The sequence below is a fragment of the Schistocerca cancellata genome, chromosome 10 (genome assembly GCF_023864275.1).
Source record: "Schistocerca cancellata isolate TAMUIC-IGC-003103 chromosome 10, iqSchCanc2.1, whole genome shotgun sequence".
Taxonomy (NCBI): Eukaryota; Metazoa; Arthropoda; class Insecta; order Orthoptera; family Acrididae; genus Schistocerca; species Schistocerca cancellata.
In genome coordinates, this window is record NC_064635.1 from 168,471,420 (window position 1) to 168,487,926 (window position 16,507).

At 47.7% G+C, this 16,507-nt stretch overlaps 4 non-coding genes across 4 annotated transcripts; all 4 read right to left on the reverse strand.

Moving 5' to 3' along the window:
* Positions 1-3,015: 3,015 nt before the first annotated feature.
* On the reverse strand, positions 3,016-3,155 carry LOC126107052 (U4 spliceosomal RNA). The gene has a single exon (XR_007523475.1). It is a non-coding gene; the product is annotated as a U4 spliceosomal RNA (small nuclear RNA).
* Positions 3,156-5,427: 2,272 nt separating this feature from the next.
* LOC126107053 (U4 spliceosomal RNA) lies at positions 5,428-5,567 on the reverse strand. The gene has a single exon (XR_007523476.1). It is a non-coding gene; the product is annotated as a U4 spliceosomal RNA (small nuclear RNA).
* Positions 5,568-7,839: 2,272 nt separating this feature from the next.
* LOC126107068 (U4 spliceosomal RNA) lies at positions 7,840-7,982 on the reverse strand. Its single transcript, XR_007523488.1, has one exon. It is a non-coding gene; the product is annotated as a U4 spliceosomal RNA (small nuclear RNA).
* A 2,273-nt stretch (positions 7,983-10,255) lies between these two features.
* On the reverse strand, positions 10,256-10,393 carry LOC126107070 (U4 spliceosomal RNA). The gene has a single exon (XR_007523490.1). It is a non-coding gene; the product is annotated as a U4 spliceosomal RNA (small nuclear RNA).
* Positions 10,394-16,507: the final 6,114 nt, after the last annotated feature.

Below are 16,507 nucleotides of genomic sequence, written 5' to 3' on the forward strand. Positions count from 1 at the left end.
GCCATTGGTGTGGACGATGGAATGTATACAGTACAAAGAGAGAACGTGTATCCGGAAAGTGAAAGACGGACGGCGACAGCTTGGAAGGAAGTGTTTAAGGGGATTGGGTGATAATGGAGAGTATCACGGAGAAGAATCATGAGTCCTCCATGGGCTGGAGAGCCTTCAACAGAGGGGAGATCATATCGGACAGACTGAAAATGAGGGAGAACAAAGCGGTCATGGGGACGCAGCTTTGTTTCCTGAAGACAGAAGATGACCGGCGAGTAGGAGCGTAAGAGGACCGACAATTCATCCCGATTGGCTCGAATGCCGCGGATATTCCAGTGGATAATGGACATGGGGTGAAAAGAGAATGGAGGAATGGGACCAAAGTTGCTGTCAACTCAAAGACTGCTCGGAGCTAGCAACCGACAGCATGGAATGGCATTCAGCCGAAGGCAGAAGATCCTGATCCATAAGTTGGTCAGGAGCAGTCCCTGCCACCAGCGATCGGCCGGTTGACCGGCCACCAGCAGTGCGCCTCGGCGACACAGAAGATGGCCGAGGGCGATTTCCGCCAGGTGGTGCTGTAGAGGGGGCACGCCTTGGCGGAGAGGGAGAGGAACTGGGTTTCTTTGTAGCCTTCTTGGAAGAATGTTGTTTAGAGGAAGGAGGAACCGATGGTTGTGAAGCTGCGGTCCGTAAAAACTCTTCACGAGTATGCTCTTTTTTCGAAGACTTGGCGTCCGACTTTTGGGCTCGAGATGTAGCAGAACCCGACGAAGGGTGAGCCATAGAGTGGGCAGGCGAAAGTGGTGAGGTTGAACGAGCGATCTTTGCGCTGGCCGATCTGACGACCGTGGTACTAAAGGTGAGGTCGCAAGTCTGCGTGGCCGCCTCCTTTGTTGGCCGAGGAGAAGCAAGGACAGTGCTGTATTTTCCTGTCTGAGGCACGGTGGGCTTGCGACTGGCGAATAATTTTCGAGCAGCAAAGGTCGACACCTTTTCCTTCACCCTTATTTCCTGGATGAGCTTCTCATCCTTAAAAACGGGGCAATCTCGAGAGGAAGCAGCGTGGTCACCCATACAGTTGATGCAGCGAGGGGATGGAGGTGGACAAGCACCCTCATGGGCATCCGTGCCACACGTAACACATTTGGCTGGATTGGAACAGGACTGGCTGGTGTGATTGAACCGCTGACATCGATAGCAACGCGTAGGGTTTGGGACGTAAGGGCGAACGGAAATTATCTCATAGCCTGCTTTGATTTTCGATGGGAGTTGAACTGTGTCAAATGTCAAGAAGACAGTGCGGGTTGGAATGATGTTCGTGTCAACCCGTTTCATTACTCTATGAACAGCCGTTACGCCCTGGTCAGACAGATAGTGCTGAATTTCTTCGTCAGACAATCCATCGAGGGAGCGTGTATAAACGACTCCACGCGAGGAATTCAAGGTACGGTGCGGTTCCACCCGGACAGGGAAGGTGTGGAGCAGAGAAGTACGCAGCAATTTTTGTGACTGGAGGGCACTGTGTGTTTCTAACAACAGGGTGCCATTCCGTAATCTGGAACAAGACTTTACAGGACCTGCTATTGCGTCGACTCCTTTCTGAATAATGAAAGGGTTGACTGTGGAGAAGTCGTGACCTTCATCAGACCGAGAAACAACAAGGAACTGTGGCAACGATGGAAGAATCGTCTGTGGCTGAGACTCAGTATGCTTACGTTTGTGACTAGACTTAGTGGAAGGTGAGGAAACCATTGCGGAAGAATCCCCCATGATTACCGGCGTCTCCGATGGCGCGCTCCTCCCTTGTGGGGGCCCTCTCTGAGGGCACTCCCGCCTTAGGTGATTGTTCACACCTCAGGTCACACCTCCCGACAAACGGACGGAGGGACCAATCGGCATTTTCGGAAGGTATCAGCTCGGGTAATCACCCCTCCCTGGGCCTGGCCGTTACCAGGGGGTACGTACGTGTCCTACCTGTCTACCCGGGGCGGGGAATTACGCGTTACCCCGTCACCGGCTACGCACGAAGGGCGTGGGTCGGCCTTCAGACACGCACAGGGAGGAAGAAAGAGAAAGGGAAGGGAAGGAAGAGAGGTCTCAAACGCCGCAGCGGAGAAAAGAGAAGGACAAAGGAAGGAAGAAGACATAAAGGCAAGGAAGGCAAGAAATGCAGTACATTTACGAGCGTCCGTCTCCGGACGTAGGCACAAACCATACTCCCAGATGGGGAGAAAGAGAAGGAAAGAGCCAGAGGTGAGGGGAGGAGGGGCGAAGATAGGGATGGGGAAGGATGCGGAATGGGAAGGTATGCAGCCCGGAAAGGAAGGAAGGCCACATTAGCTCGGGGTCCCGTGCTCGCTACGCACGTATCCACAAAAGAGTTGTGGACCCCCTGGGGGGACTGTATTCAATGTGAGTGCCCTTACTAGGCACTGTGCAGCCTAACACATCAATCATCTCAAGTCAACAAACTCATTGCCCAATATTATCAACAGCAGTTCCATGGTCATAAGTTCTAATTATCAAGGTGTACACACAGCAGTGTCCAAAAAGGATCAAACATCCATATAATGATCAGGACACAAACACAAATTATAACACTGGCAGTGCTGTGAAAATGAATCAAGTACAACACTGGCCTCCCACACACTCACCAACTCTCACTGTACTGCCCTAGTCTCCTCCATTAAATTCTGACAGAAGTTTTGTCAAATCCTACATTTATCAGTAACCACTGCATGTATGTACCACTAGTATGCTATGGAGCAAGAATTGCCACTGGACAGAACCACATTTCAACTGTCCACATTGGCATCTTTATTCACACATAGCAGTTGCACAACATCTTACACTGAGGAGAATGTTTCTCACCAGCTGTCAAAGACATGTACACAATTCATCTGTGAACACAGCCTAGTCTGTGTACATGGTCCCTAACAACCACCAGCCAAACACTTCCACAAGTGCTGAATGTGTTCACAGATAAACACAGCTTGAAGCATTGTTTCCATGAGACTTACACCCCCTGAGGAGCTGCCAAAAATTGCCACAGAGTCGGTATTTCACGTCTCTCTGGCGGGGTATTGGTAAAAGTTTTCAACTAGCAATAATCGCACCTCAGTTATACTTCATTGGTTACGATATTGCCACTGCGCAAAGATTAACTACCTTGCGCCTGGCACTGCTATTTATACCTGACGTTCGTTCCAAGCACCTACAGGTACTTACATCATCGCTACCTATCAGTATTACCTTACACTATTCAAGTTCCTTTGGGGGAAACAAATACAGAAATATACAGAAAAAAAACAGTAAAACACATTTTATTAGTGGCAGACTCTCTGTTCTTTGCTCCTTGTGTCTAATAGTTGCTTACACGCCCACTTACCGCCATCTTAAACACTCAAAATTGCACAGTAGTTCTCCCCTTGACCGACAGGCGCGCTACTGCTCACTCGCCTAGCCCCCCCCACAGACGAAAGTAGCACAACCTCATTTAGCAAATACCGGCACACCCATTAAGACTCATCGTTAGATTTTGTTATTTTGTGGCCGCTGGTTAGTACTAGACACCAAGAAAACTGCCAACTGCATTTACATTAACTTAACAAACCATACACTTGTCAGCAAAAGCTGTTTGACGTACTGAGCAGTAGAACGCTAGTTTTACTCGAATCATGCCGTGAAATTGATTAATGTCGATGGGTGAAATATTCGTGTAACAGATTAGGCACCCTGGAAACACAATGAAATGAGATTTACAAATCCTCTCATGTGGCTGGGTTAAGTTGTTGAAATGAGTTTACCTTGCAGGAAAGTACAACTAGAATTCAGTCAGTAAATTGCTTCATAGCGCTGGGAACACATGCTGCAGTCTTAAATATACAAGATACACACTTATTCCACATTGCGCCAAACAACTTGCAGAAAAATGTATGTTTTGGGCTCCTCTGCCGTTTATGTTCTTGCCCCAGAACAATCATAGAAAACCCGCCTGCTGTCTCGTTGGCCCCAGCTAATATATTGCCTGACAAAAATGAAAATATCTGAATGTGTGCTAAATAGTATCTCGAGTGCCAACCATTCATAACAGATCCAAACAATAAGACATTTTCTATGGGTCCATTTGTGCTATGGTAGGCAGCAAATGTTGCTCACCTTGCATATAGGAACAGTCATATTCTCAAATGAAGAGACACAAAGAATGAGCCATCACAAGCCAACTACTTCTGCTCTCAAAAAATGCACCACTCCTGCTACAGTTCTCACCTACACTTGCTCTACCACTGTGTTATTCATTGCATTCCTTGGTTTATATTCACAGATACAATCACAAAATTTACCCCACAAGCATTTGTTCCCTCTCTTCAGTATTCCACATGCAATACATTCTCATAGCACACTGGACCATCATTAAGCTCACCATCCCATTTAAACTATCACACTGTATTATCTGTCACATTTGAACAGTAAATCCACAGTTCAAGGAATACACCAAGAAATGCACTAATAACACTGTTCAAAATGTGAATACCATGGCTGCAGCCAACCAAATTCTACTGCACAATCACTGCATGAAGGAGATTTACCACCAGTAGCCTTTAGATGAAACATGTAAGCTACATAAAGGTTCAACAAAACCTCAACACCAGGGACTGCATTAGCTACCATACAAATAGCTACAAGCACTTACCTTTCTTTCAATCACTCTGCTCTGCACACTACAGCACATGTATGTATTCTCAAAATGAGGCAAAGCCTTGCACAACATTACAGTTCTTCCTGTTCCATGTAACACACACCACATAGGATACTGTATTCAATGTGAGTGCCCTTACTAGGCACTGTGCAGCCTAACACATCAATCATCTCAAGTCAACAAACTCATTGCCCAATATTATCAACAGCAGTTCCATGGTCATAAGTTCTAATTATCAAGGTGTACACACAGCAGTGTCCAAAAAGGATCAAACATCCATATAATGATCAGGACACAAACACAAATTATAACACTGGCAGTGCTGTGAAAATGAATCAAGTACAACACTGGCCTCCCACACACTCACCAACTCTCACTGTACTGCCCTAGTCTCCTCCATTAAATTCTGACAGAAGTTTTGTCAAATCCTACATTTATCAGTAACCACTGCATGTATGTACCACTAGTATGCTATGGAGCAAGAATTGCCACTGGACAGAACCACATTTCAACTGTCCACATTGGCATCTTTATTCACACATAGCAGTTGCACAACATCTTACACTGAGGAGAATGTTTCTCACCAGCTGTCAAAGACATGTACACAATTCATCTGTGAACACAGCCTAGTCTGTGTACATGGTCCCTAACAACCACCAGCCAAACACTTCCACAAGTGCTGAATGTGTTCACAGATAAACACAGCTTGAAGCATTGTTTCCATGAGACTTACACCCCCTGAGGAGCTGCCAAAAATTGCCACAGAGTCGGTATTTCACGTCTCTCTGGCGGGGTATTGGTAAAAGTTTTCAACTAGCAATAATCGCACCTCAGTTATACTTCATTGGTTACGATATTGCCACTGCGCAAAGATTAACTACCTTGCGCCTGGCACTGCTATTTATACCTGACGTTCGTTCCAAGCACCTACAGGTACTTACATCATCGCTACCTATCAGTATTACCTTACACTATTCAAGTTCCTTTGGGGGAAACAAATACAGAAATATACAGAAAAAAAACAGTAAAACACATTTTATTAGTGGCAGACTCTCTGTTCTTTGCTCCTTGTGTCTAATAGTTGCTTACACGCCCACTTACCGCCATCTTAAACACTCAAAATTGCACAGTAGTTCTCCCCTTGACCGACAGGCGCGCTACTGCTCACTCGCCTAGCCCCCCCCACAGACGAAAGTAGCACAACCTCATTTAGCAAATACCGGCACACCCATTAAGACTCATCGTTAGATTTTGTTATTTTGTGGCCGCTGGTTAGTACTAGACACCAAGAAAACTGCCAACTGCATTTACATTAACTTAACAAACCATACACTTGTCAGCAAAAGCTGTTTGACGTACTGAGCAGTAGAACGCTAGTTTTACTCGAATCATGCCGTGAAATTGATTAATGTCGATGGGTGAAATATTCGTGTAACAGATTAGGCACCCTGGAAACACAATGAAATGAGATTTACAAATCCTCTCATGTGGCTGGGTTAAGTTGTTGAAATGAGTTTACCTTGCAGGAAAGTACAACTAGAATTCAGTCAGTAAATTGCTTCATAGCGCTGGGAACACATGCTGCAGTCTTAAATATACAAGATACACACTTATTCCACATTGCGCCAAACAACTTGCAGAAAAATGTATGTTTTGGGCTCCTCTGCCGTTTATGTTCTTGCCCCAGAACAATCATAGAAAACCCGCCTGCTGTCTCGTTGGCCCCAGCTAATATATTGCCTGACAAAAATGAAAATATCTGAATGTGTGCTAAATAGTATCTCGAGTGCCAACCATTCATAACAGATCCAAACAATAAGACATTTTCTATGGGTCCATTTGTGCTATGGTAGGCAGCAAATGTTGCTCACCTTGCATATAGGAACAGTCATATTCTCAAATGAAGAGACACAAAGAATGAGCCATCACAAGCCAACTACTTCTGCTCTCAAAAAATGCACCACTCCTGCTACAGTTCTCACCTACACTTGCTCTACCACTGTGTTATTCATTGCATTCCTTGGTTTATATTCACAGATACAATCACAAAATTTACCCCACAAGCATTTGTTCCCTCTCTTCAGTATTCCACATGCAATACATTCTCATAGCACACTGGACCATCATTAAGCTCACCATCCCATTTAAACTATCACACTGTATTATCTGTCACATTTGAACAGTAAATCCACAGTTCAAGGAATACACCAAGAAATGCACTAATAACACTGTTCAAAATGTGAATACCATGGCTGCAGCCAACCAAATTCTACTGCACAATCACTGCATGAAGGAGATTTACCACCAGTAGCCTTTAGATGAAACATGTAAGCTACATAAAGGTTCAACAAAACCTCAACACCAGGGACTGCATTAGCTACCATACAAATAGCTACAAGCACTTACCTTTCTTTCAATCACTCTGCTCTGCACACTACAGCACATGTATGTATTCTCAAAATGAGGCAAAGCCTTGCACAACATTACAGTTCTTCCTGTTCCATGTAACACACACCACATAGGATACTGTATTCAATGTGAGTGCCCTTACTAGGCACTGTGCAGCCTAACACATCAATCATCTCAAGTCAACAAACTCATTGCCCAATATTATCAACAGCAGTTCCATGGTCATAAGTTCTAATTATCAAGGTGTACACACAGCAGTGTCCAAAAAGGATCAAACATCCATATAATGATCAGGACACAAACACAAATTATAACACTGGCAGTGCTGTGAAAATGAATCAAGTACAACACTGGCCTCCCACACACTCACCAACTCTCACTGTACTGCCCTAGTCTCCTCCATTAAATTCTGACAGAAGTTTTGTCAAATCCTACATTTATCAGTAACCACTGCATGTATGTACCACTAGTATGCTATGGAGCAAGAATTGCCACTGGACAGAACCACATTTCAACTGTCCACATTGGCATCTTTATTCACACATAGCAGTTGCACAACATCTTACACTGAGGAGAATGTTTCTCACCAGCTGTCAAAGACATGTACACAATTCATCTGTGAACACAGCCTAGTCTGTGTACATGGTCCCTAACAACCACCAGCCAAACACTTCCACAAGTGCTGAATGTGTTCACAGATAAACACAGCTTGAAGCATTGTTTCCATGAGACTTACACCCCCTGAGGAGCTGCCAAAAATTGCCACAGAGTCGGTATTTCACGTCTCTCTGGCGGGGTATTGGTAAAAGTTTTCAACTAGCAATAATCGCACCTCAGTTATACTTCATCATTGGTTACGATATTGCCACTGCGCAAAGATTAACTACCTTGCGCCTGGCACTGCTATTTATACCTGACGTTCGTTCCAAGCACCTACAGGTACTTACATCATCGCTACCTATCAGTATTACCTTACACTATTCAAGTTCCTTTGGGGGAAACAAATACAGAAATATACAGAAAAAAAAACAGTAAAACACATTTTATTAGTGGCAGACTCTCTGTTCTTTGCTCCTTGTGTCTAATAGTTGCTTACACGCCCACTTACCGCCATCTTAAACACTCAAAATTGCACAGTAGTTCTCCCCTTGACCGACAGGCGCGCTACTGCTCACTCGCCTAGCCCCCCCCACAGACGAAAGTAGCACAACCTCATTTAGCAAATACCGGCACACCCATTAAGACTCATCGTTAGATTTTGTTATTTTGTGGCCGCTGGTTAGTACTAGACACCAAGAAAACTGCCAACTGCATTTACATTAACTTAACAAACCATACACTTGTCAGCAAAAGCTGTTTGACGTACTGAGCAGTAGAACGCTAGTTTTACTCGAATCATGCCGTGAAATTGATTAATGTCGATGGGTGAAATATTCGTGTAACAGATTAGGCACCCTGGAAACACAATGAAATGAGATTTACAAATCCTCTCATGTGGCTGGGTTAAGTTGTTGAAATGAGTTTACCTTGCAGGAAAGTACAACTAGAATTCAGTCAGTAAATTGCTTCATAGCGCTGGGAACACATGCTGCAGTCTTAAATATACAAGATACACACTTATTCCACATTGCGCCAAACAACTTGCAGAAAAATGTATGTTTTGGGCTCCTCTGCCGTTTATGTTCTTGCCCCAGAACAATCATAGAAAACCCGCCTGCTGTCTCGTTGGCCCCAGCTAATATATTGCCTGACAAAAATGAAAATATCTGAATGTGTGCTAAATAGTATCTCGAGTGCCAACCATTCATAACAGATCCAAACAATAAGACATTTTCTATGGGTCCATTTGTGCTATGGTAGGCAGCAAATGTTGCTCACCTTGCATATAGGAACAGTCATATTCTCAAATGAAGAGACACAAAGAATGAGCCATCACAAGCCAACTACTTCTGCTCTCAAAAAATGCACCACTCCTGCTACAGTTCTCACCTACACTTGCTCTACCACTGTGTTATTCATTGCATTCCTTGGTTTATATTCACAGATACAATCACAAAATTTACCCCACAAGCATTTGTTCCCTCTCTTCAGTATTCCACATGCAATACATTCTCATAGCACACTGGACCATCATTAAGCTCACCATCCCATTTAAACTATCACACTGTATTATCTGTCACATTTGAACAGTAAATCCACAGTTCAAGGAATACACCAAGAAATGCACTAATAACACTGTTCAAAATGTGAATACCATGGCTGCAGCCAACCAAATTCTACTGCACAATCACTGCATGAAGGAGATTTACCACCAGTAGCCTTTAGATGAAACATGTAAGCTACATAAAGGTTCAACAAAACCTCAACACCAGGGACTGCATTAGCTACCATACAAATAGCTACAAGCACTTACCTTTCTTTCAATCACTCTGCTCTGCACACTACAGCACATGTATGTATTCTCAAAATGAGGCAAAGCCTTGCACAACATTACAGTTCTTCCTGTTCCATGTAACACACACCACATAGGATACTGTATTCAATGTGAGTGCCCTTACTAGGCACTGTGCAGCCTAACACATCAATCATCTCAAGTCAACAAACTCATTGCCCAATATTATCAACAGCAGTTCCATGGTCATAAGTTCTAATTATCAAGGTGTACACACAGCAGTGTCCAAAAAGGATCAAACATCCATATAATGATCAGGACACAAACACAAATTATAACACTGGCAGTGCTGTGAAAATGAATTAAGTACAACACTGGCCTCCCACACACTCACCAACTCTCACTGTACTGCCCTAGTCTCCTCCATTAAATTCTGACAGAAGTTTTGTCAAATCCTACATTTATCAGTAACCACTGCATGTATGTACCACTAGTATGCTATGGAGCAAGAATTGCCACTGGACAGAACCACATTTCAACTGTCCACATTGGCATCTTTATTCACACATAGCAGTTGCACAACATCTTACACTGAGGAGAATGTTTCTCACCAGCTGTCAAAGACATGTACACAATTCATCTGTGAACACAGCCTAGTCTGTGTACATGGTCCCTAACAACCACCAGCCAAACACTTCCACAAGTGCTGAATGTGTTCACAGATAAACACAGCTTGAAGCATTGTTTCCATGAGACTTACACCCCCTGAGGAGCTGCCAAAAATTGCCACAGAGTCGGTATTTCACGTCTCTCTGGCGGGTATTGGTAAAAGTTTTCAACTAGCAATAATCGCACCTCAGTTATACTTCATTTTGTTTTTTTTTCCCTCCCCTATAGCCCAACCTTTTCCGCTCCAAATGCCGCCATCCTCTAGTGTCGTCGCAGCACGTAAAGTAGGGTGCTGTCAGGGGTAAGTCTAATGGTCATGAACGGAACAACATTTGAGGCACACTCCGCTATGCCTCAGGGAGCGACGACACACTACTCTGAAAGACACCTCGACCTGCAGGTGTGAGGCAAGGAATGAAAGAAAGAAAGAAAAAAATAAAGAAAGAAATGAAGGCAAATAAAACAGGGACGGCAGCACACACAACTGAAAACGAAATCGGCGAGATAATTCCATCGCCCAGAGAAGTGACGAAATAAGGATTCTCTAAGATGTATTACGTGGTTTCCAATTTCTTAATACAATTCCAAACAGAGGGCACACAAGTGCTCATGTGTCCGATTATCAGTCCAGGAGTAACGAAGAATAGGCTATTCGAGGGATGCCTAGAGGGCCAACGACCACTCGAAGGCATAGACAAGTCAAGCGAAATGTGAAAATTCGGGTGACAGAGCTCCAGGGGAGACACAGGCAAAGCCTGGAAGAGGCGCCTTAGTCTGCCTGGAATACTCTTTGGTAACCATGAACCATTGCGACTCTTAAAAATCTGGCAAAGGTAGTGGTGTAAGTTCGGGCAGATTCCGCCAGGCGATGTTGGCTCCACAGGTACTCCATGAAAGAGACAGCAGTGGTAAGGGAAAGGTCATAGATCGTGAAAATGGTGTGGCCCAAGAGCCACACCATCGCATTACGTCGCGTCCGGGGGTTGGTCTGAAGATCAGGGGTAAGGAACCAGTCAATCGACACATTGTCCGGCGTCGTTCCTCCAATCAGCGCTAAGAGCACACGGGCAAGGTTCCAGACTTCCGCCACGTGAGGGCACAAGAGACGGTGCTCTCTGGTGTCGACGTCACCACACCGGCCGCAAGCAGCCGAGGGCCGTAGACGGATGGCCGCCAGGCGATGGTTGGTGGGCATTAAATTAGTGACGACACGATACCAGAGCGCCGAAACTTCCGTGGGAAGGGCTGAGTTGTTAATATTAGCCCAAACATGGCGCCAGATGACTGACGGTCGTCTGTCCTCCAATTTATGCGGTGTAAGCTGGCCGCGTAGTGCATGGTAAAGGCGCCGCGACGTGCGCGCCTTGTCCGTGGCCACTGGGAGGACATAGCTGCGATGGAGGTAATAGTCTTTTACCGTCGTCAGCCGGAACGGAATATGCGTCAAACAGACCGGTGCACGTGCCGAGTGTGGACGATAACGGTCGAAGAGGACCGCTGTAGTCCCACCGGGGTCGGCGTCGCGCAGAGTGGCGACACGGTGAATCAGAAGGGCCGCACATTTCCGGGAAAAGTCAATGAGGCCGAGGCCGCCATCGACCTTCGGCAGCGTACAAGTCCGCGCATCAATCTTGAACAGCGCATGCCTCCACAAGAGCCAGTATACCGCTTGTGAGATGGCTCGGCCGATCTGTTTCGGCAGCGTAAGGAGTTGTGCGACATACCATGCCCTTGAGAGGATATAAGTATTGATGAACTGGATTCTTTGATGGAGGTCGAGACGTCGATCAGCGTGGCTCACGCAGAGACCCCTGATGCGCGTGAGAAGCCGCCGCCACGTGAGTGTCAACATACGCTGCGGGCAGGCAGTCACCTCAAGACCCAACATACGCTGCGGGCAGGCAGTCACCTCAAGACCCAAGATACGCTGTTCTCCCACAACTCGGTACCATGGGCGTTCGACGGTCAATGATCGTGGCCCAAGCGGAAGCAGTACTGTTTTATTTGGATTTAACTGAGCACCGGAGGCCCTTTAATCGACGTCGAGAACTCGGCGAGCGGAATCGATGTCCCTGGCGTTAGCAACAAACACACCAACGTCATCTGCGTAGGCCGCACAGCGGAAGGTGACGCCTGGGAGAGCGACACCGTCGACCAACCGGCCAATGTCACGTAGCATGGGGTCCAGTGCCAAGGCAAACAAATACATCGACAAGGGACACCCCTGTCGAACTGACCGCCTGATGGGAATGGGTCGCGACCGGCAACCGTTCACCATTATGGTGGAATTCGCTCCATCCAAGAAGTGTCGGATGATGCGTATGAAGCGCTCCCCAAAACCCATCCGCGACATAACAGCCAACAGGTAAGGGTGCGAGACCCTGTCAAAGGCCCTGGCAAAGTCCAAGGAAAGAATGGCTGCCGGGGTGGGAGTGTCGGCGGTTAGGTAGACAACATCGCGGTACAGGGAAGCGGCGGTGAAGATGTTCCGACGCGAAACGCCACAGGATTGAGCGGGGCAAAGGACCTTAGACATTGCCTGTTTTAGACGAGAGGCCACGCATCGTGCCACCAACTTATAGTCTGTGTTAAGAACAGTGATAGGACGCAGGTCTTGAGCTCGACAGTGACCAGTCACCTTTGGAATAAGGGCAATACGTCCAGTTAAAAATTCGGCGGGTAAGTCGCATCCAGCAAAAATCTCCTCGCACATTTTGCAGAAACGGTCGCCGAGCAGGTCCCAAAAGTGTTGGTAGAATTCATAAGGGAGACCGTCGGGGCCAGGGGACTTGTGTCCCGGACAGGCACGGAGGACAGATGTTAGGTCAGCGAGGGTAAGGGGCTCGGTTAAAGAGCCGCGGTCATGACGATCTAAAGAAGTTGGGACCCCACTGATAAGTGCACGTTGGGTGGCGACGTCGACCTCAACATCTTGGAAGAGGTGCGTGAAATGGTCCGTCAGGTGTTGGAGGACTTCACGGTAGTCTGTGATGTGCGTACCATCGGCAGTCTTAAGGCGCAGAATGGTGGCCTTCTTGGCACGAGTTCGTTCAGAGGCAAGGTGATAAAGGGATGGCCTCTCGCCTTCAATCAGGGACTCAGAACGGCACCTCACCACCAGACCCTCGGCCTTCTCTTGAGAGAAGCGAAGGATTTTCGCCTTAATTTTGTTGAGGCGCATGCGTATCTGATCGTATCTGTCAGCAGGAAGAGTCAGGGCGTCAGTGAGACACTGCTGATAGAAGGCTAACGTGCTACGCTTCCAGTGGGCGACTTCCCGACTATATTGCTGGATAACACGTCGTAGCCGAGGCTTCGCACAGCGGAGCCACCAAACCACCGTGGTAGGGTACCGGGAAGTGTCCGCGATACAATCCCGCCATGTTTCCGTGACAAGAGTACGAAGTTCGGGCATTTGCAGATGACGGGTATTCATCTTCCAAGAGGTGCCACGAGGTATCGGGGCTGGACCCGCGATACGCAAGGAACACGAGTACGCACAGTGGTCGCTAAAGGCCACGGGTATAACTTGGACGGCAGAAAGGGCGGGGGTCAAATCAGCCGAGACATGAACACGATCAATACGGCTGGCTCCAGTGGGATAGATGTGGGTAAATTGCGTGTAGGCGGGGTGAAAGTGGCGCCACGTGTCAGTAAGGTCAGCCGCCCGAAGGAGTGAAGCGAGCGCTTCACACCGCATAGGCGTCGGGACCTGATCAACATCGGCCACCACACAGTTGAAATCTCCGCCAAAGACGATAGGGTGACGGGCTGCTAAGAAAGGGGGAGATCAGACTGAAAAAGTGTTGTTCTGTCATGCCTGTGGTTAGCACCTGAAGGAGCATAGATATTTAGAAAAAGGACATCTTGAAGGATACATGCAAGAACGCGACCGTTGGGTAGCGTGGTAACATCGGATGGAGTGAATTCAGATCGGTAGAGCAAAGCAGTACCCCGCCGGGCGTCGGGGTCGATGTTATACAGTGCCTCATAACCAACCAGGTCAGAGAGAAAGGGGGCACAGACCTCCTGGAGAAATACCACATCAAACGCACCAAGGCGGAGAAAGTCCTTCAGAGAGCGAAGTTTTACCGGGTTGGAGATGGAGTTGATATTGACCGTTAAAAGGGAGAGGGCTCCCGGTGGGTGGTCAAAGGAAGGCATGGGAGAGCAACACAGAGGAATCAACGGCAGATAGGGTCATGGCCGTAGGGAAGCAGGTAGGGAAACATCCACACCGGAACACCGCTATAACACCCCAGATGTGAGAAATAAGTACTAAGCAGCTCATGTGGGGAGGAGCCCACTCAATCACGCATGTCATCGCCCTCGTCGTCAGCCCAGTTCAGGCCTCCCCCATCGGTTGGATAGTCCGAAGCTGGCGGCGCAGACGGTTCGGACGCAGTAGGATGAGAAAGGGTACGAGTGCGTTGCAGCGGCTGGTCGCTACCCTGGTCATGTTTCCGTTTTGCAGGGAGTGCTCCCCGATCTCGCGATGAGCTAATAAGAGCTTCTAATTGCCGAGCAGTTTGCCGCATACCGCCCGAGCGGTCAGCGGAAACAGAGCGGGAAACTGAGGAGGCCTGAGATTCGGCCTCACTGCTGCTTTCATGGGGACGTAAAACGTCGTCCTCCTCCGCTGGCCGGTCTGGGTGCGCCTTCTTGCGCCTATGACGACGTCTTGGGGACTTAGCGTCATCTGCCGGAGGGGTGGGGTAGGAAGAACCACCTCCATCTGTTCTACAGCGACGACATCACTCGCCACCGCAGGCACGTCAGACGCCGCTGGCGGTACCGCCACAACGGGCGTCGGGTCCGGTACGGGGCCGTCAGCCGATGCACTGGGTGCCGGTTGCACTGCCTCTGGCGGAGGCGACACGTCAGTCCTCTCAGCGGGACGGGGGGCAGCGCCCGCCACTACCTCGCTGAGGAGAGGCACAAGGTTCGTAGCATCAGGCCGTTCCCGCGGCAATTGCACAGGGCGCCGGCGCGGGCAATCCACGCGGAGATGCTCCGTAGATTGACAAAGGGAGCAAGTCTGCGGTTGCCCAATATAGGTGACCTGGGCTCTGGTACTCGCAATATTTAAATACGACGGTATGTGCTGGCGGAGGTCCATGCGGACACTACGAACGCCACTGTTGCCCTGGAAACGGTAGGCACTGCCCCACTTCTCATTCGTGATGCTGAGCACCGTGCCGTACCGCGACAAGACACGGCCGATTACTTCATTGGGACACTCAGGGGGTACGTTGAACACCCGCACAGTCCGTATGCCAAACCCAGACGGCACGATTGTCACTGTACCGACAGAGCCATCGAAGTAGCGGAACGGATGGTCGCCCGCTAATGCCAGGCCATACTTTTCGTATTTCTCCTGGTCTACAAATTTCACAAATAACGAAAACAAGACGAAATCCAGTTGGAAGGTGTCAACATCATGTTCCGGTACACGCAGATCGCCAAAAATCCATTCTTGTATTTCAAACGCGGTCGGCCGTCTTGCCGCCCTGTCGAACACACACTGGATACTGTTCGACCGGCTGGTCATGTCACCGCAAAAATTTCAACAACGGAGAAATTTAGAACAAACGAAACGATCCTCGATCGCTAAACGCGAGAGGAGACCCACGACCCGCGACAGAGCCCAACAGAACGCTCCGCTCGCGGGGTGCTTCTTAGCCAAAAGACTGCGCAAAGATTAATTACCTTGCGCCTGGCACTGCTATTTATACCTGACGTTTGTTCCAAGCACCTACAGGTACTTGCATCATCGCTACCTATCAGTATTACCTTACACTACTCAAGTTCCTTTGGGGGGAAACAAATACAGAAATATACAAAGAAAACCAGTAAAACACATTTTATTAGAGACAGACACTGTTATTTGCTCCTTGTGTCTAATAGTTGCTTACACGCCCACTTACCGCCATCTTAAACACTCAAAATTGCACAGTAGTTCTCCCCTTGACCGACAGGCGCGCTACTGCTCACTCGCCTAGCCCCCCCCACAGACGAAAGTAGCACAACCTCATTTAGCAAATACCGGCACACCCATTAAGACTCATCGTTAGATTTTGTTATTTTGTGGCCGCTGGTTAGTACTAGACACCAAGAAAACTGCCAACTGCATTTACATTAACTTAACAAACCATACACTTGTCAGCAAAAGCTGTTTGACGTACTGAGCAGTAGAACGCTAGTTTTACTCGAATCATGCCGTGAAATTGATTAATGTCGATGGGTGAAATATTCGTGTAACAGATTAGGCACCCTGGAAACACAATGAAATGAGATTTACAAATCCTCTCATGTGGCTGGGTTAAGTTGTTGAAATGAGTTTA